We start from the raw sequence: 22,556 nt of genomic DNA on the forward strand, positions 1-22,556 counted from the left end.
CCCATGAATGAGAACTTAAATGATGAAAGAGGAAGTCATGGAATTCAGGAAACAGGGGACCCCATGTAGGAAGCAGGTGAAGGATCCCCAGGGAGATGGAGGAGGGGAGGGCCAGGACCGCTGTCTAGAGAGTGGTCCTTCCACGTGGAAGCAGGGGGTGGAGGGCTAAGGGGGAGAGGCTCCAAGAAAGCAAAGAGGCTGATGGATTACCCAGCATGGCTCAAACATGTCGAGAGGAACTCACTTCTGCCAGAACACCTAGCTAAATTAGTGTATGCACATAGATAAATGAAATAATTTGGTAATTATTAACTCCAGGAAAAAAACAAAAACATATAGAATAGACATATGACTCAGCTGTACAATCATAACAATCTAAACCTTGAATGTTGATAGACTCTACTGGAAGGATGGAGAATGGGAAGTAAGTGTGTAGGGGTCCTTACCTCCTATGGTTGGAAGTCAATAGAGTTTATGTAAAACTGAAAAATCAAGAAATAGCAGTATAATCATGTGATTTAGAAATATGGAGTTAAGTGCCAGAAGAAACAGGTATAAGTGAGGAGGGTGGCTTCTTTGGGAAAATGGAAATCGTTAAGATTTTGAGGGAAGCCAATAAACCGTTATCTTCCTCCTCTGTCAAGTTCTGAATCAATTGAAGAATGTGACAATGGAGCCAGCAGAGGGAGGATAAACCTTTATTACTAATATAGTTTAAGTTGGAGCAGGCCATTTGATGTGAAAGCAAAAATGGTTTGTTTACTTCCTTTTCACTGACCTGTCTCACCGGTCTAGACTCTGGAAAAATCTGTCAGAGGGTGAGTCTGAGTCCACAAAGCAAGACCCTTCCCAGGTCACCCTCTCCCACTGGTCCAAGAGGAGAAGTGTTGCTACCAGTCAGGTACTTCATTCCATCTTCTTGGAGTGGAATAAGGTCCAGGAGTCTTTGAGGGAAGAATCTTTCTCCTGCAAACCAGAGAGGTGGGGAGCCTGTGTGCCCACTACAAAGAGCTGGGAGCAGTCAGGACTAGAGCCAGCGGTTTACATTATAAGCCTTGTAAAACTGTACACATGTATTATTCTGAAAAGAATAAAATTAAATGCTGAAGATTGGTTTGGAAAACAGCATTGAAAAATGGAGTAAAATTTCAGCTGGTTCAAAGGATAAGGAGGAATTCTTCGGACCGAGATGCAGGGAAAAGGTATTCCCGTGTCTTTCAGGAGCCTGTGTCAGGGTACAGAGTGTGATCGTGCATTTCTACTAGCTGTGGCTCCCCAGAAGGATGGTATGACTGCATTGTGTGGTTCCTGGGAGGCAGGGGAGAGACTCAAGGTGGAGCTGGAGGAGCTGGAACCAGGTCAAGAAGGACCGTGTTTGCAGGATAAGCTGTGGAGCTTGGATTCTACGCTCTCCATAATGTATGTGTATGTCAGTGGGGGGGAGGGTGGGTATGAGGCATGGTCAGCTCTGGTTTCTATAAGGTGTATTCTTCCAGCATTACTGAGGGTCAGAGTTACACAGGTAGAAGACAAGAAGGCAGGTGAGCAGGGTGTGTAATCCCGCAGGGGAGAGAGGGTGATTTGTTCACAGCAGCTTGTCAATGATCACAGCTGTTCACAGCATCCGCTAACTTCAGAATGTAGTTGACCATCCTGAGCAGCATATGCTGAAAGCAACTTGGTGCCAAGGAGTGGCTTTCTCCTCATGGCACTGGCAGTAACAGGAAATGGCTTTATACCTGGTCGATACAGGCATGGTGGTTCCAGATGTAAGAAGACCCAGGCACACTGGGCATGGCAGGTCACTGTGGGTGTGGCAGGCAACCAACTGACTGTTCTTCCTAGAGGGTTTGTTCCTTGGATCAGACTTTTGGGGACCACATGGGAACATTTATTGCTGGGAAGAGTTCTCTGGAAAGAGTGTGAAGACTGGTCTTGGAACATCCAGAAAGGCTTTGAAGAGAAGGTTACACTGCCACTCAATTTTGGAGGATGAGTTTGGAGCAACGCTGGGCAAAGAGGGAATGGAATGTATTAAGGCAGGGGTGGAAAGTTGGTGTGAAAAAAGACAAGTAGCAAGGCCCTTGGAATACAGAACACCAGGGATAGTATGGAAAAAAGTTGGATAGAAAGAGGTGGGACAAATTGTGAAAGTCCTTGAATGTCAGAATAAAGGAGTCATTGAGTGATTTGAAGCAGTGGAGGGATATGGCCAGATTTGCATTTTATAAATTATTGGCCTGGAAGTAGTGTGCTGTATGAATTAGAGGTGAGAGATCTGGGACAGATGGAAGCCACCAGGGAGACGCTGATCCCTCCAGGTGAGCAATGATCCAGGCCTAAATCTGGGCAGTATCCATGCTGTGAGAGACGAAGTTTGGCAGGACAGATGGAGAGACGAGTACTAGGCATAAATAGGACCTAATTAAGATAAAATGTGCAGTGTGAGTGGGGGATTATTGGGGTATTTGAGAGTGGGGAGACAGAGGGTGGTGCAGGTAAAAGAAGTGACTTGCTCAAGGTCAAACCTAGAACTATTGCAAGACATCATTTAGGAGTCTCTGCCAGTTGATGCCTGAATCAAGAGAGCTTTTCTTTTCCCTATTGCCAGGCAAAGAACCAGGCTGTTTCGCTGTGTCCCAGCAGCACTGGAATAATTAGTGTTGGCTGGGTGTTGGAAGCCTTATTTCATTACTGTTTGACATCTTCAAAGGACAGAAACTCCGGCCCAGACAACAGCCCAGGCTTATAAATTAGTCAACTTAATTCCATTCCATCTGAAGAAGGTGGCTTTTCTCAGTCTCACATCCTCTCTGAAGTTGGAGAAGAAAGAAGAAATACTCTCGTAGCTTGGAGAAAATCACTAGCCAGAAGAAAATGAATTATTTTCAAGGTTCTATGTGTCCTGCCATGATTTTGTGCATAGGAAAACCAATCAGCTCCTCACATTGTGTTATTTCTGGGATTTGAAAAAGGCACCAATGACCCAGCATTCGCTTTAAAGAAATCAATTCCTTTAGGAAGAAACACAAAGACTGAACGAGGGTAACATGCAAATATGAGTTAGTAAATTAATACATTATCAGGGATTGGGTCATGTAATCATTGATTTGGAAGAAGAAGATAAAAGACAGTGTTTCTTGAGCACCCACTGTACTTCAGGCATGAGAGACTATGGTTTGTACATAATATCTCATTTATATCCAAGGAGGAGGATATTGATATCCTCATTTTACCAAAGAGGAAATTGAGATACAGAAAGTTTGCTCAATTTCAAAACTACTGATCTTCAAATTTGGAATGCATCCCAGGCATGCTTTGGGGATAGAAATCTTGGGAAAAGAAAGGAAAATCTCAGAAATCTCAGGAATGTCCTCAAGATGCAAAACACAGGGAAGCAAAGTCCTAATGAGAGAAGGATGGAACAGGAAAGATTGCCAGAATCACAAAAACGTAGTGTATTGTAATCAGCGTTCAGGAGCACCTCTGCGGGTGACTGGGGTGCTGCAAGTGGTGGGGATTACAGAACCAGAGAATCTTAGTAATTGAAAGGAATGATGGTGGCCATCTAGTCCTTGCTCAAGGAAAATCTAAAACCTCATTGCAACATAGTCAAAGCCAGTGTCTCCTCCCTCTTCCTTGTGCACTGGCTCTTCTTGTAGACTCTGGGCAGCAGCTGCAGCCATTGAACCAGTGTTCATTTCCTCCCTTTGTGAGAGCTGCAACAGAAGTAGAGAATGAGGGAGAGAGGGAGTGGGTCTGGTAAATGACTCACTGGGAAAGACAAGTTCATAAATGGGTTGGAATTAGGATACAAGGTCCCTGAGTCCCTCCTACTGGTTCATGGTTAATGTTGGAGTGCCAGGACCTTGGCTTTATACACCTGGCTCCGATGACTGCGTTTATGAGTTGTAAATCTACTGGGGAAGAGTGAGTTCAGAGGGACAGATGGTTGTAATGCTTTCTCTGGTTAAGGTGCTCAGAAATGGAGTATACCTGCCATTTGTGCTCAGAGTAAATTCTTGAATGTGTGGGAAGAATACGAGGAGGTCAGAACCATGGACAGAGTCCCCGGTCGACCAGGGAGTCAGCCCAGGGTAAGGATCCTGGGTCAACACCTTGGACAGAGCCCATAAGAGTAGATTGTTAATTTGGGGATCTTGACTACAGTGGACTTGTGTGATGGTAGGCGATTGGGGGTACGTATAGGGGAGGGGGAAGTTTGTTTGTCTGCTGTGTAGGTTGAGGGAGGTTGGAGTGGATGATTGCCAAGCTCCATTTCTGTCCAAAATATTATGTCCTGCTCAAATATCCTTTTACCTTTGCCTTGATAGAGAGCTCCATTTTCATAAAAAAAATGATGACCCCTTATGTCTACAAAGCCAATTACAATTGAAAATACTCTTCACATCCTTTTTGCCATCAGACCCTAACACTGGCCCTGTGAGATGTGCAGAGTCAGTGTTGATTTTAGAGATGGGCAACAGAGGCCCACATTCTTATCCAGAATTTATTTATTTATTTTTGGCTGTGTTGGATCTTCACTGCTGCATGAGGGCTTTCTCTAGTTGCGGCAAGCAGGGGCTACTCTTCGTTGTGGTGCGTGGGCTTCTCATTGCGGTGGCTTCTCTTGTTGTGGAGCACGGGCTCTAGGCACACAGGCTTCAGTAGTTGTGGCTCGCGGCTCTAGATGCGCAGCCTCAGTCGTTGTGGCGCACGGGTTTGGTTGCTGCACAGCATGTGGGATCTTCCCTGACCAGGGCTCGAATCTGGGTCCCCTGCATTGGCAGGCAGATTCTTAATCACTGTGCCACCGGGGAAGTCCCAGAATTCCAGTCTTATACGTGATACTTCCTCTCATCAAAAGATGAGAGGACAGAGGTGGTTTAAGACAGGACTGCCTTCTAAGCTTTCACGATGGGGAGTTTTGTACTAATAATGGAAAGCTGCTGCCAGAGGTATCTTTCTAAAACATAAATTTCATCATGTCACTCCTCTTATTTAAAGCCCTCTAAGGGCTCCCCGTGGCCCACAGGATAAAGTCAAATAATCTTAGTAAGATGTTCAAAGCCCTTCAAAGTCTGACCTGCCTGCCTCTCCAGCTACAGTGCCTGACACCCCATCTCAAGCAGCTTAGATTCCAGTCCCAGGAAATTCATTATTGTTCCACAAAAATCTCTTCTGGGGCTCTGGGGTTCTGCCTACATTGTCCTTTCTGCCTAGAATGCTCTCTTATCCCTCCCCTGCCTTGGGTTGATGATGAGTGAACTCTGACTTATAACCAAAACTCACCACCAAAGTTAATCATCTTTGAAGTTCATGGCAGCTCGACAGGCATAGTTTAACTTTCTGCTCTGTGCTTCCACGCAGCTTTGTTCTTACCCAATTATCACATTCATCACACTGCACTCTAATTATCTGGGCACATTACTTTCTTCCAGAAAGAACTGTGAGCACCTCCAGGGCAGGGACTCCAGCTGATTCAGCCCTGTTTACCCTGCCAATTCTGCAATGCAAACGTTCACAGGGAATGTTTGTGAAATGAGAGCCCGGGACCAGGAAAACTAGTTTGCAAAGACAAAATTATGATAGAGGACCCTGATCTTTAATGGAGTGCCTCTGGAATGCTTGGAGGGATCTGGAGTTTGTGGGGCCGATTTGAGAAGCTCCCAATGCCAGTAGGAACCATTAGCTATGAGAACCATCTAACCAGTCCAGTGTTCTGGCCCCTGGGCTTGGGGTTGTTGCCTCTAGTGGTGGATCCAGTTACCCGGTCCTCTCCTGTGCTCCTATCAGTAGGGCTGGGGCTCCCTGAGTGACTCATCTTACTGTCTTGCCTTACCATGAGCACAGTCAATGTTTGCAGTAAGTTCAGGTCCTAGGTTATAACTAAGGTTCATCCAATAATTTAACAACCCTTTACTGAACACTTGCTAAGAGCTGAACGCTGTGCCAGGTGCAGCCTGTCCCTTCACAGAGAACACCGCAAGGCAGGGACTAGGGAGCCTCGTGACCCATGTGAAAGAGGAAGGACACAGTAGACACTTGCCCCAGGGAGGCTGGAGTCCAGTTAAGGGGTTAAAGAAAGCCCCCGAGGGGAAGGAAGGTCATGCTGCAGCGTGGGGAGTGAGGCCACGCTCACACGCTTCTTGTCTGTTCTGGTGCTTCCCGCTCTTCGAGGACCACTAGGTTCTCCTTTGAGTCTCTTCCATCATCTGTGGCTCTAACCAGAAGGTTGTCAAAGTTGCCTTCTCTTATTTTGAGGAGATTCTAAGAGGGAACTTGGCTGGGGTTGGGGACATAAAAAGGAGGAAGGGGCTGAGTTTCTACCAGCTCATTAAACCAGCCCCTACTGCCTCTGGGGCCCGATTCAAATTCCCATTATTTTAGGGATGTCATGCCTTAATGCCCCCATCATGACTAGACTCTGCTGCTAATGGGTGTGTAATCTGGGGGATAATGTAAAATCTGTTAACACTTAGGACTCCGGGTGTGCTACCAGCTGAAAGGGGGGCTGTGACCCAGTGCTACGTCGCCAGCAATTCTGCCCCAAAGACTAATAACCACCAGGGTTTGTAGGGTTGGGTAGATTGTCCCATTGTGCATGTGTGGGGTTGAACTCTTCCAAGTGTCTTTCATGGGGAATTTTCTAGATCTGAGCCTCACAAAGCCCCCTTAGGTATATATACAGGCCAGGCGTTATTACTTCCATGTCGTGGATGATGCAACAGAAGCTCAGAACGGGAAGGGGGAGTCGGGACAAGACTTATTTTCTCCTGGCTGACTGTCCAGATGACTGTTCTCTGTATCCAGATGTTGCACGAACAGGGACCTGCCCTTCTCCTAACCGCACACAGTGAACCTCCATGGACTTGCTTGTTTAATGACCCTGGGACGTTAGCCTATTTGTTGGGGGCGGGGACTCTGCCGGGTGTTTACGTCTCCACACCCAGCACAGAGCCTGGAGCACCCAGGGCCTCCATGAGCATCTGCAGATGATGAACTCCAAGGAGTGGGAGACCCAGGTTCTGGTCCCAGAGCCCCGGACCAGCGTGTGGCCATGAGTGCAGCCTTCTCTGTGCCTCATCCGTAAAATAGGATGTGCCCTCAGGAAGTGTTAGAAAGTTCAGATTCCTGCTTCCCCAGTTCTTGCTGGGTCACCTTGGGCGGGTTACTTAACATCCCTAAGTTTCCGCTTCCCCCATCTGCAGCACAGAGAGAATGAAAGGGCTCCCATTGGGCAATCATGATCATCACATGAAACAACGCATGCAAATTGCTTCACACGGTGCTTGACATGCTTGTTTGACAAATTTTCGCCTGCAACAACCGCTCCCTATTATAGAGACGGCGGTGATTTCATGATCTCTCCTTTCAACTCTCGTTCACCTACTACGGGCTGGCACTCTGGGCACGAGGCGATGAATGAGTCTCCCGCTGGGCACACACAGACTACAGGAGATAAGCCGCATCCACAAGCAACCTCATTGCTCTCCCACTTGGCTTCCCTAACGAGCACCTGAACTGCAGAGATTGGGAGGGAAAAAATAGGGATGAAGGAGAAACAGCAGGGAGGGAGATGCAAAGCCATATCACTGGTGAAAAGAGGATGATTCAAGTCAAACGTGGTGCTAATTTAAGTCCCGAAATGACTGATGTATTTTCCATGGTGTTTTATTAATCAGCCTCAGATGGAGCACAATTTGCAAATTTCATGTGGCAGCTATTAAACCTCTTCTCCTACGTAAGTAAATGAAAGGGATTTACTAATTCCAGCAGACACCTCATGAATTGGTAATGGGAGCGAGAGCCTCAACACAGGCGGACATATTGACGCTGCTCAAAATGCAACCCGCACTCAGACCCTGGATAAACTGATTTAATCCCTCACGCAAGTTCGGAGCTTCGGCAGACACGATCAGTATTGATACAATGGCGGAGGGCATTGATTGTCTGGAAGAGTCCAGTTTGAGTGTTGATGCACCAAGTTTCCACCCAGGAGGATGGTCCTGGAGTGAGGGACCAGGGCGGCGGCATCATCGGGTGGTTGATTTGTGAGGCCTCGGGATGAAGATCTTTATCTCCAGCTGATGAGGGAGGAATTAGAGGCCTAAAGAGTTAAAGCGTTTTGTCCAGGTCTTGGGGCAGAAGCAGAAGAGAGGCCTCCTGGCTCTACAGACAGCAAGGGGCCAAGGACACTGAATCAGTGACCCCCCACAAACACCCCTGGGAGGCCGAGACCCTGGGATAATGCAGAGGGCATCCACCTGGCGTCCAGGATGCCCTGCTTGAGGCCCAGCTCCACGGCTGAGTGGCGAGAAATTTGCCCTCTCTGGGCCAGGCTTGCATATCTGTAAAGTGAGAGTCTTGGAATCAGGTCCACTCCAGTAGAAAGATAGTAAGCAGCATGCATTTTTCTCCCGAGAGGAATATCTTGGTGAAAGGACTGTGAGGGAAGGAGTGGGGAGGCAGGAATAAATAAAGCTGCAGACCTGTGGCATCCAGCAGGTGGTCCTGCTGGGACCCTCTGACGCTCTGAATGCCCTGTTGGTGTGAGGTGGGTTGGCCCAGGATCTCTTCTGCTTCTTTAACTGTGATCAGTTTCATTTCAATCGAATTCAAATCCATTCTGTGACTTCACGGGTATTTGTTTAGCCTCTGCTGTGTGCCAGGCCCCAAGGATGCCGGGGGTGTGTGGTGGGGTTGGGACTGGACAGTGTTCTCCTGACTCAACGGTGGGGACAGATGTGCTGTGGGTGAAAAAGAAGGCCTCTCGTTAACCCAGTTAAACCTCATCTGGGCCGGTTTTCATGATTCACGTCACACTTCCCTTTCACGTTTAAGCGCTTTAAATAGAATCCTTAAAAGTCCCTTCCCTCCCCTTTTCTTCCTGAACAACTCCTACGCAGCCTGCAAAGCCTCATTTAAGGGTTGCCCACTGAAGAACTTGTGCCCGCCCCTTCTTCCCATCCAAGAAGAGGACCACTTCCTCATCCAGCCCACCACACAGCTCACAGGCATTCAGTGGAGCACAAGAAGTCATCTTTTCCATTTGCCTGTGAGCCCTCTGGATGGAGCAAGACGTGGCTTGCTCATCGTCACTGAATCCCAAGCCTGGAGTTCTTCCTGGTCTCAGTAAATGTTTGTTGAATGAATATTTTTTTTTCTTATTGAGGTCTGACAGGAGAAGGGACTAAGAAAAGAAATCAATACCCATCAAGCCTCCAGCACCTTCAGTTATAGGCCTAGCACCTGGCCAGAGTAACGTAAATCCTGACACTAAAGACCCCTTTACTTCAGTTCCCGCGCCCAATACAACATGCCAAGGTTTCAGCAAAAAATTACAAGGTCTGCCAGAAAGCAAGAAAACACACAGTCTGAAGAGAAAAAGCAGACATCAGGACCAGACTCAGATGAGACACAGATGTTAGAATTATCAGGCGGGGAATTTAAAATAACTACAATTAATATGTTAAGGGCTCTATGAAAAAGTAGACCACATGTAACACAGGTGGGTGAAGTAAGCAGTGAGGTGGAAACTCTAAGAGAGAATCAAAAGACAAGTCTAGAAATCCAAACACTGGAACAGAAATGAAGAATGTCCTCACTGGGCTCGTCAGTAGACTGGACACAGCAGAGGAAAGAATTAGTGAGGCTGAAGACAGGTCGAGAGAAAGTCTCCAAGCCGAAATCCAAGAGAAAAATAATGCAAAAATAACAAAAACAAAAAGAAAACATTCAAGAACTGTGGGACAATATCAAATAGGTGTAACATATGTGTAACTGGAATACCAGAAAGAGAAGAACAGAGCCAAAGACATATTGGAAGTAATAACAAGTGGGAATTTCCCCAAACTAATGGCAGAGACAGAACTGCCGATACAGGAAGCTCAAGGAAACCCAGACAGGATAAATACCCACCTGCAACAGCTGGAGGGGGCTTGCAGAGACCAGGGCACTGGGACACCCAACGTCAGTGCCAACCTCCTCCTTATCTGCACAGCACCTCATGGCCATGACTTGCACACCATTTGGATGGTTTCCCCTGAATCACTAACCCCACACTCCTTAGTAGTGATCCCAGTGGCTGGACACCCTGCTGGTGACACTGCCTGCTAGAGGAATACCTCAGAGCCTGTGCCATCCTTGGGGATGTCTGGTGGCCTCAACAGAAGCTCTGTTGGTTGAGAGTTTGGTCTGCATGGTTCAGCTGACTCAGGCACCAAAGGAGTTTATTATACAGATTTGGGGGCGGCTCAAGAATCACCAGGAAGGTCAAGAAATAGGCAGGAGTAAAGGGAGCTGTGTGGCCAGAACCATGGTCCAAGTCTTTCCATGCACCTTAACCAGTGCAGGAGGACATTGCTGCCATGGCCCTTCATACCAGACACCCACTCAGTTCACCTTAGAACCCACGTGCTGTGGCCACGCTGGGGAAAGCCTCTCACGCTCCTGCCCCAGGGGACATCTGAGACTACCTGCCCATGTCCCATCATCCAGGTGAGCAGGGAAAGGAGATGTTTGGGTTTGTCTCAGATCCAAAGTTCAAATCCAAGGGCTGCACCATTTTTTTGCCAAAATTGTTAGAGGAACACCACGCATCTTAAAGCAGCCCGCTGCTTACAGAAAACATCTGTCATAGACTGAATGTTTGTGTCCCCCTCAAAATTCATATGTTGAAATTCTAACCCCCAATGGATGGTGTTAGAAGATGGGGCCTTTAGGAGATGATTAGGTCATGAGGGTGAGGCCCTTGTGAATGGGATTAGTAACCTTATTAAAGAGACCCCAGAGCCCTCTCATCCTTCCACCAGGTGAGGACACAGGGAGGAGATGGCCATTCATGAGCCCGGAGGGGGGCCCTCACCAGACGCCGAATCTGCCTGCACTTGATCCTGAACTTCCAGCCTCCAAAACCGTGAGAAATATTTCTATCATTTATAAGCCTCCCAGGCTGGCATTCTGTGAAATGGGCTGAGACAACACTTAACCTTCATTTGACCTCACTATCACCCTGGGAAGAAGGTGCCCTGTGTCTCCATCCCACTGAGGAAGATGTTGAGGTCCAGAGAGACTGAAGTGGCCTGGCCAGCACTGCTCAGTTTTCTCAGAGCCGTGACCAGGTCTTTGTTCTGTTTTCATTTTCCCTGGAGATGCCAGCTTTCTGGAGCAATCGGGCTGGGCAGGGTGGGAATTACTGCAGAGCCTGGGTGTCTGTTCCTCTAAGATGTGCTTCCTTGTCTTACTAACTTTGCTGGCTGTCACATTTTGCACTGATACAGCTCTCTCTGCCAAATGCCATCCCGACGCCTGCATTACTTACCAGCTAATATCACAAAAGTGATGTGTGCAAGCTGGCCTTCTTCCCCCTCCTGCAGCCTCGGAGGTGCCAAGAGCACCGCCAGCCCCACTTGTACCACTCTGATGGGGTCAACCTCTCCACGCCTGGCTCCACCATCCACACTTACTCATAACTTCTTTGGCCAAAACCGAGTTTAACCGGCAGGAGAACAAAGACTCGGTTCATCACCGGCTTGTGTAGTGAAGATGAAGAACGGACAAAGGAGCTTTGTTATTTGCTATTAAATCCAAGCACACCCTCCACCCTTCAAAGCCTTCTCTCTCCTGAGTCCAGCCCTCAGTTTTCTTTCATCTTCCCTGTGAGCGACTCTCCACGTCTGGGAAGGATCATCTGATTTGCTCACTGTTCTCTCGCGTGTTTGGCCCATTTCTGCGTCCACATCTTTGTCCTCACTGCTTGTTCTCCGTCTCTTTTCTCATCCCCTACTAGCTACAGCCCTCCTTAAACGCGGCTCCTACCTCATAACGTACCTGCTCTGTATTCAGTCAGCACTCCCGTTGCAGGAAGCCCAGGAAGGAGCTCGGGGGCTGCTCTGCTCTCAGTCAAGGGCATGACATGGGGGTGCTGAGGGCTCAGCTCCAGAGGAGAGGGTGCCTAGTGGCTGTGGCTGGAGAGAGCAGATACCCAGCGTGCTGGTCTGGGAGAAAGGCTCCCCCACTTATGCAAATGGGGGGCCTGTTTTGCATGAAATACATCAAGTATTGACTGAGTTGGGAAATCTATGGGCCATCTATTGAGGATACTCTGTGGCTGGTGGACGCACCCTCGAGAGAAGTCTGGGTCAAAGATTAGCGAGAAGAAGCATGTTTACGTAGAACTCTTGAGACCAGAAGGGATGAGGTCTCCAAAATAGAACTTACAGAAGGGGAAGAGGAGACCAGCGAGATGACCACCTCCTCCTGACATGTAGACAACTTGGGGGTAAGTAGGACACAGAACAGGAGCCAGAAGGGCGGCAACTTCCCTGGATGACCAGTTCTTAAACTCACCAGAAGCCACATTTCTCATTTTCCAAATGGAAATAATAATGCCTGCCTTGCCTCCTGGCAGAGCTATTCTGGACACACACCCTGATAAAGGGTCAGGAAATCCATCTGCAAAGTTCTGGGGAGGTTGGGCAACATTATTCACAAAACACATTTCCATATGCTTCCCTTAAAGACTCAATTCTCCTTATAACATTTATGAGTTGAATCAATTACAGGAATTCATTTTGTACCTGATTTCAGGAGGGACCAAGGCTGCTTCATCTCTGCCCTCCTGGCTCTTTGTCCTCGTCACTTTTCTGAAGCTGCCCGGGCCAGCTTGGCTCTCCGCCTCCCTCAGACCCCTCCTGCCTTTTCTGCTTTATCGCCATCCATCACCCTTCACCTCCAGGGACCTTCCTCCCTACCCCACCTCCCGCGGAGAGCTTCATTTCCTCTGCCTGCCTCTTACTCGGATCAGATTCCCAGCTTCAGCTCCAGGGCTCTGCCTCCCTGGGGATCTCATCCACTCCGGGTGCCGTCAACCACCCCCTCTGTCCAGGGAGAGTCAGGCCCGCGAGTCCAGTCCTGACCTTCTTTTGTGTCTCCAATCTTCCTCTCAACCATGTAATGCCACGCAGGTGTTGCTCAGAATAACTAAAACAGTGTTCATTGTATTTTCTTCCACAGCGACTCTGCTTCAGATTTCTGAGAATGGTGCCAAGTAGTTTCAGCAGCCGGTCTCCAAAGCTGGAAACACCTCTACCTTCCTCTCCCACCCCTGCAGACCCCACTGCGTGTGTAAGGCCCCCTCCTTCCCTCAGCCAGCACTGCCTGGGACTGGTTCCGTGTCGGCTACTGCGCCGGGCCCTGGGCAGAGAGTGGAGACACGGTCCTGTCCTGAAGCAGGCATGTGGGGGACCCGGTGTGGGGAGACCTCGGCCCCCCACTGGGGCTAATCGACTCCAGCGAGTGCAGCCTCATCTGTTTACCTCCACGTGCTAGACACACCATCACAGTTTCCCAACACGTCATGTCATGAAAACTGTCAGGAAGCCCTGCCCTCAAGGAGCCTGGTTTCATTTGAAAGAGAGAGATGTGAGCCCAGGGTCGGAACCCTGTCCTGCCTTTTCTGTATCAGGTTCTGGCTCCCCGGACCAGTTTACACCCGAATCTCTGTGGAGCCTCCTGCCCACCTGCTGTCTCCCGGAGCCCGTGTGGCCCGGATAACGTGTGGAAACAAGTCTGGGAAAGACGTCCAGAGCCACCGTCCCAGCTCTGCCCTCGGCTTCACCAGCCTGACTACTTCACCTCCCAGCTGGAGGTCGGCCAACGTGCCCCATCCCCCTGTCTTTCTGCACCCTCCTGTCTGCCCCTGCAGCACCCTGGCTACCTGGACGTGGCCCTCACTGCCCTCTCACGAGCCCTGCCTTCCTGCTGTGGCCCCTGCTTGTGCCGCCCCACCAGGGGGAACCCCGCCTCCCTCGTTCCAGCCACCAAAGCATTGCTGGTCTTTCAACAGCCTCTCTGGAAGGCTGAGGGGTGTTTACGCAGATGGCATCTCTAGCAGCTCCCCATGATTTCCCAGAATTCCCAAGGTGGGGCACATTCTCTGCACCCCTATCTTGTGACAAAGTGTCTGAGAGATTGTCGATGGGGATGGTGGTGGTGGAGATGGTGGGGATGGTGGTGGTGGTGATGGTGGGGATGATGATGGTGATGGTGGGATGATGGTGGGGATGACGGTGGTGATGGTGGGGATGATGGTGGTGATGGTGGGATGATGGTGGGGATGACGGTGGTGATGGCGGTGCCGGTGATGAGACAGGCAGCGGCTGCTCTGTGTGCAGCTACAGGCCCTACTCACCCTCTGGAAAGCCCATATGTTAGCATTCTGGAGCCCTCCTGAAGGAGGGAGAGCACATCAGGGGATTAATAGCCACCAATAAGCTAAACTCTCCGCCTCAAACGGCATCTAATTGTCTCATTAAGAAACTGAGTTGGAGAGTTGACTAACTGTAAACAGGAATTAAGGGAACTAGACAAGGGCCCAGCTGGGGGCTGAGCAGGGAAGGAGTCTCTGGGGGCCGCTCCCCACGTCTGGACTCTGGCTGCATCTCTCTGCTTTCTGAGGCTGGAGAGGGGACTGTGGGGCCGGGATTTCCTTCCTGGGGGGATGAGCACTCTCGGAGGCAACGCTGGGGAGACCTGGGACCACGGCTTTCCCCGCAGGAGGCCACCCATGGGTGCTGAGGCAGTGCTGCCTTTGCAGTTTCAAGCTGTGAAGAAGGTCCACGCTAACCGCCAGGCCCTCCTGCCCTGTGCTCCTCGTGGCCCTAATCCAGTGACTGCTGTCCTTACGGAAGGGGAAGTTTAAGGGCAGACACAGCACAGGGAGGGCGCCGCGTGAACATGAAGGCGGCCGTCGGCAAGCCGAGGAGCAGAGCTGTCACTCAGAGCCCTCGGAAGGAACCACACTCGGTGACGCCCTGTTTCAAACTGCCCGCTTCCAGGACTGCGAGACACTAAATTCTGTTGTTTCAGCTGCCGGCCCTTTGGGGCCTGGGACTCTGGCACACTGGCCGGGGGTGCATGCAGATTCCTGCCAGGCACGCAGGTGTGTGTGAACGGGAAGGACGAGGGCACCGCCACCCCACAGGACAACGGGTGCCCAACGGGGCGTGGGAGCCGGGTGTAAACCCGTAAACCTTCCCCCTGCCCCCCTTCACTGGACAGTTCAGAGGCATGCTCTGGGGGGCCTCTTGTGTGGTCCCAGCTGGATGAAGCCCAGGGCCCACACGGGTGACCTGCTCAGTTATGCACGCTTGCGTGAGCGTCGCCCACTCCTGTGCCCCAGACGGCATCTCACAGAGCCTCCGGCCTGCTCACCATGGTCCCAGGCTCTGCTCTCCGTGGGGCACAGGCACAGACGGGCAGGCAGCCCCTCCTTGGGGGTTTACTAGTTTGATGAGGGATGGGGGAAGGAGGCTTAGATTCCAGCTGCTATGGGATCACAGTTACCTCGGGGACACGCCGTGTCTCTGCTTGTGGTGGCTGTGGGGCCGGCGTGACATGTTCTTTTGTGTCCTGATGGCTGCAGGGGACTCAGGAAACACGGGGCCGCATGGGGACCCGAGTCGCATGGTCCTGGAGCCTCACCGCATCTCCCGATTGCTCTCCAGACCACAGATGCTAATGTCCCAAGGTTCTATCTGATGTTGGGTAGACCCCCTGGGGGTGCCGACCAGGAAACGGGAGGGTGGGGAGAGGGGGCTCTGGGTCAGTTTGGGGCAACTTTGGTTTGCAGGGAGAAGGTTTGCTGCATTATATTCTGTAGAATATGGTATATTCTTACATTGCAGAAAGGATATTGCTTTGACTCACATTTGCCAGGTTATAAGATATCAATACATCACTGATTTAATGACAGCTTGTCGAGGCAAAAGAGGAACCGATGCTGGAGGCGGCCAGAACCTTCTCAGACTCCTGGCGACAGCAGTGACACCCAGCATTAGGTGACAGATTGCTTTCACACGCTCTGGACCTGGGCACATTTAGACAATACGGTGTAATCTGATACATAGGGAAGGTTCCTAGGATTTCCCCTAAACTTTGCATCACGTTAAACTCAAGTGCTCTCTTTCCTCCGTTGAAAAAGAAGTGCTCCTCGTGGATTCACAAGGGTCAGGTGGCTGTCCCTGAGGACAGGGCACGCAGGGGGTTTGGGACCCCTTGTGTCAACTGCAGCTGAACAAATGATCACCAACAGCCGTTGATCACAACACTGATTGACGTCTGACAGCGCCCGTGGGTCAGGAATCAAGGAGAGCAGGCAGGTGCCCTGCTCAGGGTCTCACCAGGCTGCAGGCAGGGTGTCGGCCAGGCGGTGTCTCATGCTGAGATCAGGTCCTCTTTCAAGCTCTTTCACGTTGTTGGAAGAATCCAGTTCCTTGTGATTTTAGGACTGGGGTTCCCTGTGCCCCGCCCCCCAGTGGTAGGTCACACAAGGCTATCTGCTTCCCTCCGGTGGGCAGGAGAGTCTCCCTCTTGTGCTGCATTGGGGTCACATAGCAGCTTAATCACGGAAGTGACCCCCACCACTTGCCACACGACACAACCTAATCAGGGGCACGGTTATCTCTTCCTAGTAAATCCCCACCCGTGCTCAAAGGGGTGGATTGTACAGGGTGAGCACACAGGAGGGGGAGGGGGTCTTGAAATTCTGCCAGCCACACTCTCCTCCCCTCCCACCAGGCTCTCCTGGATGGGACACAGCCAGAGAGGGTCTGCCCTGGGCTTTCTGCTGTTTGCACCCTCGAGGTCCTCATGGTGGCCCAGGCACAGGGTGGCCTGTTGAGGATAAGTGACCCAGACCATTCTCTTCCTTTAGGACACGGGCTCGATGTCTGCAGATCGGAAATAGCGTGACAGCCGTTGGCCAGCGTCCCCTGAAGGCAGGAGGTGGAGGACTGCGGGGGATGGTGCTCTCTCGATGCCTCCTCCTAGCCCCCTGCCCTGGAGCTCCCACCAGGGACATGAGAGCTGTGGCCTGAGCCTCCCCTTCAGGTGAGGCAGTGATTCCAAGGGGACAAGCGAGCAGGCCGTGCTGCTCTGTGCTTCTTATAAAGTTAAATGCAGACTTACATCGAATCTGTTAACCGTGCCCAGAGGTATTTACCCAACTGAAATAAAACACAGGTCCACACAAAGACCTGTGTGCAGATGTTTATAGTATCTTTATTTATAATGGCCCCCAACTGGAAGCAAATAGGTTGTCCTTTCGTAGGTGGAGGGATAAGAAAACTGTAGCACATCCAGACATGAAACACCATCCAGTGATAAAAGGGAATGAGCCATCCAGCCATGCAAAGATATGAAGGAACCTTAAATGCATCTCACTAAGTGAGAGAAGTCAGTCTGAAAGACTACATATGCACGATTCCATTTATGTGGCATTCTGGAAAAGGCAAAACTATGGAGACAGTAGATGGGCCAGTGGCGCCCAGCAGCTTGGGGAGGGAGTTGAATCCGGGAAGCATGGGGCATTTCTTAGGGTGGGGAAAGGATTCTGTATGATCCTGAAATAGTGGTTACAGGACACTGCACCTTGGTTAAAATCCATAGAACTTTATAGCGCTAAGAGTGAATCATAATAGACACAAATTTTAAAAAATATTTAGAAGTTCAAGGATCTCCAGATGGAATGAAAAATGAGCCCAAACAATGTAACTGTATTACAAGTGAGTGAAGCACGTCACTGAGGGCGGTGGGAGAAAGGAGCTGCCCTAAGTAACTTTGGGACAAGGGGCGCCTGCGAGACTAAAGGCAAAGGGTCCCGAGCTCTGTGCTCTAGCGGGTAAAGCTGTTCCCCACGGGGTGCTGGCCTACAACTCTGATCCCGCTACACATGCAGACCTGGTTGAAAGATTATGTGAGTGGGTGGCAGGTGGTGGGAGCGGGTTTCTCTCTGCTGGAGGGGAGGTTATGCATAAGCAACGGGAGGAGCCTGGGATGATCCCTGCGGTGACGGGTACGAACCGGAGACATCAGGATGAGCTCCCATCTAGTTTAATAGAGATACAGACAGATACAAATAGAATATTTATAGATCTGTGTGCACGCGGCTTGGTGAACACACATACGTGTCCTTGTTCTGTCAGCTGAGAGCCTGGGACGGTGACACCCCAGAGCCGCAGGCACCCCTGGCCCCCAGATCTTGGCTTCTAACACCGCTTCTCCAGTTGGGAGAACGGGACTCCGTGGAGGAATGGCTGATTCTAGGACGGGAGCAGGACATACACACGATGAGCCTGGAGCACCTGCTGTGTCAGGAAGTAAGGAAATGTCCAACCAAGAGCATCACGGTGGGGCGTGTCAAGGCCGACTGGACGAGCTCCCGGTGGCCGGGTCTGGAACAATTTCAGCAACAAAATGAATAATGTACTACTGGATTATAACCCAAAGTACAAAATTAATATCCATGAGGCCAAATAGATATAAATAAATTATGATGTAAACAAATAAACGAAGGAGAATAGACAAAGCTCCTATTCCGAAGAATCCCAAATAATTTATGTAAATACTTTGCCCTCAGGGAGGGGGGAGCAGAACCTCCAGTCCTGTAAGCGTGGGTTCTGCAAAGTGACTTCCTTACAAAGCGCACAAGATGGAGATGGGGGCAGTGGACAGAAGCTTTCCACCCTGTCCTGCTCTCCAGCGGTCACCTGAGCACAGAGCATTCAGGCTTCTCACTGCTGGTCCAGGCTCCCTGGTTTCCATCCCTGCACCCATGGTGTCCCCTCCTCCACCAGAGCAGGGTCCAGGGAGCCCATATCCTATGAGAGAGCCCAGCCTCACCTATGCTGGCTTCTCCTGGACCATCATTTTGTACCCCACTTTCTTCCTGGCCTCTCAGAGGAGGAGGTGGCTAGAGGAGGTATCAGGTCTATCACGTGGTCTCACGTGAATTACAAAGGTGACTGAATCCAAGGAGGATGATACCAAAAGAAGGAGCCTCAGGGAAGAAAGATCCACAGGCTTGTCCCATGTCTCCTGGTGGTCCAGTGGCTCTGGGCACTGAACGGTGGCTGTTCAGATTAGTGGGGGTCACCAACAACTTGGAGAATCAGATGAGGTTGATGGACCCTCTGCAGAAAAGTGTGCAGACACACATAGACTTTTGCTTATGAGTCTCATGATTTTTAGGGTTTAAGTTCCCCCCACCGAGACCAGAGTCCATGGGACCAGGTTGAAAACCATTGTCCCAGTCTGTGCCACTTACAGTAAAGAACAAATGGTTGAGAAGATAAAATTAGATGCCTACCTCATTGCACACACAAAAATAAATTCCAGATGGATTAGAGATATCAATGTGAAAATCAAAACTGTGAAACATTTTTTAAAAGCACAAATGAATTGCATTTTGATTGCATTTTAATGGGGACAACACCATCAACGCACACATCAGAAGAAGCTAAATGACCCGATAGAAAGATGGACAAAGCACAGGAATAGGCAATTCATAGGCGAGGGAACCCGACGGTCGATAAAGGCCATCAGGGAAAAGCAAATAAAGACATGATGACACACCACTCACGTCCACCAATCCACAAACACTGGTGAGTCTGATAACACCAAACGTTGTCAAGAATGTGGAGAAACAGGAACTCTCGTAAATTGCCAGTGGGCGGGCAAATTGCTAGAACCACTCTGGAAAGCAATTTGGCAATTCCTACAGAGGCTGAAATTGCTCTGCTCCTAAATGACCCAATGATTCCACTCCCAGGTGGCTCCCTGGGAGTGTCCCTGCACTTGTTCACAAAGCTTGTCCTCGGAGGATTATCTATGACAGCAAACTGTCAACCAAGAGCTGGTCTCCAATTGGGGAAATGGGGCACATTGGTTATTCATATGATGACAACTAAACAAGAGTTAAAATGAGTGAATTAGATCTACAGACATCAGCATGGATAAATCTCCAAGACATAATATTGAGTGAAAAAGAAGAAAAAAAATAAAACAAGTAACAAAAGGATACACACAGCATGACACCTGTGTGTAACTTTTAAATGCATAAAATAACATCGTATTTTGTTGATGGGCGCACTCTGACTTGGGGACAGCAATTTTCTGTGGTAGTCGGGGGGGGTGCCATTGAGGGCATCTCCTCTCTCTGTAAGGTGGCCTTTCCCTTGTCACGTTTGGGAGAAGATGACAGCAAACATGATGAGCTGCAAACACCTGTCTCCTTTGGGTGGAGGTCATGTAAGTGTCGATTATGTTATAGTTTGTACTTTTCTACATATTGGAAATACTTTACACTTGTTTTGTTTTTAAAAACAATGCTTCCCACTTTTTTTTCCCACAGTTTTTAAAAGCAGCCAAGGATTGCTGAAGTAGCCTGGCTACAACGGGCTCTGCGTCCCCCAGCACAGCTGGGATGAGCCCTGGGTAGGGGAGGTCAGCCCAGGGAAGGGGTGTGGCCACAGGGGGCGGAGATGGACCTGCTGGGAGGCCCAACGAGAGCAGGCAGGCTTCTCACTGCTGCTCCGGGCTCTGTAGGAATCCTGGCGCCCATTTCTGTGCCCAGGGCCTGCCCCCGCACCAGAACAGGGCCGGCCCAGGAAGCTGGTTTCCTATGAGCGAGATGGCCCGGCCCGTGCTGCTTCTCCTGGCCCATCGTTATGTACCCGACTTCCTTCCTGGCCTACCAGAGGAGGAAGGGGAGAGAGGGGAGCCAGTAAAGCAGACCAGGGCCGCTTTGTCCAGCCCATGCCTGCCAACCCCGAGCCCCAGGGTCTGGACCCCACTCCTCTGCTATCTGCCCATGTGTTTTGAAGGACTTTCTGTGATCAGATTGTAATGAGTGTCCTGAGGGAAATAAAGAGGGTGCGTCTCTCTGAGGACCTGATGTTTGAGCTGAGAACTAAAAAAGAGAAAGATCCAGTAATTTGGGAAAATAACTTCTTTTCAGGCAGAGAGAACAAAAATTGCGAAGGCCCCTCCATCAGGAAAGTTTGGTGAGCTCAAGATCATAAAGGAGGCCAGCGAGGCTGGAGCACAGTGAGGGTAGGAGTTAGAGATAAAGCTGAAGAGGGCACACACTGAGCCCCGGGGCTGATCGCTGACTGAGTCCTGGTCACGCCCTGAGCCCTGGCGTTGGTGTCACGTGGAGCCCTGACCCAGGTTTTACACTGAGCCCTGCCCCGGGTCACAGACTGAGCCTGGATCCTCATAACCAACCAAACTCTGATTCCTGGTCATAGTGAGCCCCCATCTCTGGTCTCAGATTTATTCCTGATACTGGTCAGAGGCTGAGCCCTGAGTCTGGCTCACGTTCTGAGCCCTCCTTGTTCTTGGCTACAGAATGCTGCTCTGGGGGGAAGATGGGCAAGCTGACTGTGGCTGGCCCCGCGGTGGGCAGCGCCCCCCCGGGCGCTCGGCAATGGCAGCCCCACGGTACCTGCACCACGGAGGACGCGCCAGGTGTGCCGCACGAGGCCGCTGCCTCTGCAAAGTCCCCACTTGGTCCGCGATGCGCTACTAATTGCTCTCAGGGGTGCCTGGTGCTTTGTTAAAAATGTTTAATGTTGATTTTATTGAAAAAGAGAAATAGCACCACTTACTCTCTGCCCATCTTCAGTGCTAACGGGCACGGCGGCTGGCCCCCTTTACAGGCCCCCTTGGAGGCCTGCAGGAGTGCGGACGAGACAAGACAGAGATTCGGGGGGTCTCCTCTGTCCTAACAGGCTCCTGAGGGGCAGCTGCCGTGAGGGGAGGCGGAGGGGCTCCTGCAGTTCACCTGGGCAGGTGAGGTCTTCCAGGCACGTCCACATCCTGACGGCTCAGGGCAGACGTGGTCCCTGGGAGCACAGGTGCCGGGCACCCAGGTGATGGGGTGACAGTGGCCACTTCGCCATGCTGTTGACGATGGGACAGGACAGGGAATCGGGCGTGGCCATGCTTATGGCTGTGATATATGTCAAATAATGAAGTCTGTCCTTAGCGTCAGGGCCAATGCCTGCTGTGAGCAGACCAGGGCAAGACTGTCCAAGAACCGCCCAGAAAACCAGCAAGACAGGGTGTTCGAGCTGCCCTTTCTCTCCCTGGCTCTGGCCCTCACATCCCAGACCTACCAGGACCCTTTCCACGCCACTGGGTCCAGGGTCCATTCGATGGTCAGAGAACTATCTCCACCCCCTGCCAACCTCGCCTCCCCCAGGGCCCCTGCCCGCCTCGCCCTCCAATCTTCAGACCTTTGAGTGCTGGGTGCCCTATACTCCTCAGGCCCGGGCCTTTGCACATGCTGTTCCTCTGTCAGCAATGCCCTTCCCTTCCTTGTAATGCTCTTGGATTCCTACGCATTCCCCAAGAGCCCATTAAAACACTGCCTCCTCTGAGAAGCCTGCCCTCACTCTGTCATCCAGGCGCATACCAAGCCCACTGGAGGACGTTCTCCACCAGAGGTCACGGCCAGCAATCCCTCCCTCCTCCGCTTGAGAGCGTGGAGACAGGAAAGTCCACCCACCCCACCCCACCCCACCCCCGCTCCCACCGGCAGCCAACCACGGTGCCCGACGCATAGTCCGGATCAGAAGACCTTTGGTAAGTAACTGAGCGGTCGGCCGGCTGAATGAATGCATTGGCGTGAGTGATGCTACGGCCGTGCTGCTGTCTGCAGAGGGGCTGTGCGGTGGGAGCCCCCATCCCGCAGGGGTCGCCCAAGCCGT

General features: G+C 50.9%; 1 long non-coding RNA gene across 1 annotated transcript; it reads right to left on the reverse strand.

Moving 5' to 3' along the window:
• Positions 1-4,509: 4,509 nt before the first annotated feature.
• Positions 4,510-13,655, reverse strand: LOC309614657. Its single transcript, XR_014236328.1, has 2 exons — positions 11,324-13,655; positions 4,510-8,750 (listed from the first exon to the last, which is right to left on the reverse strand). It is a non-coding gene; the product is annotated as an uncharacterized lncRNA (long non-coding RNA).
• Between the last annotated feature and the right edge of the window lie 8,901 nt (positions 13,656-22,556).

The sequence above is a fragment of the Balaenoptera borealis genome (genome assembly GCF_965194805.1).
Source record: "Balaenoptera borealis genome assembly, chromosome: 17".
NCBI classification, from domain to species: Eukaryota; Metazoa; Chordata; class Mammalia; order Artiodactyla; family Balaenopteridae; genus Balaenoptera; species Balaenoptera borealis.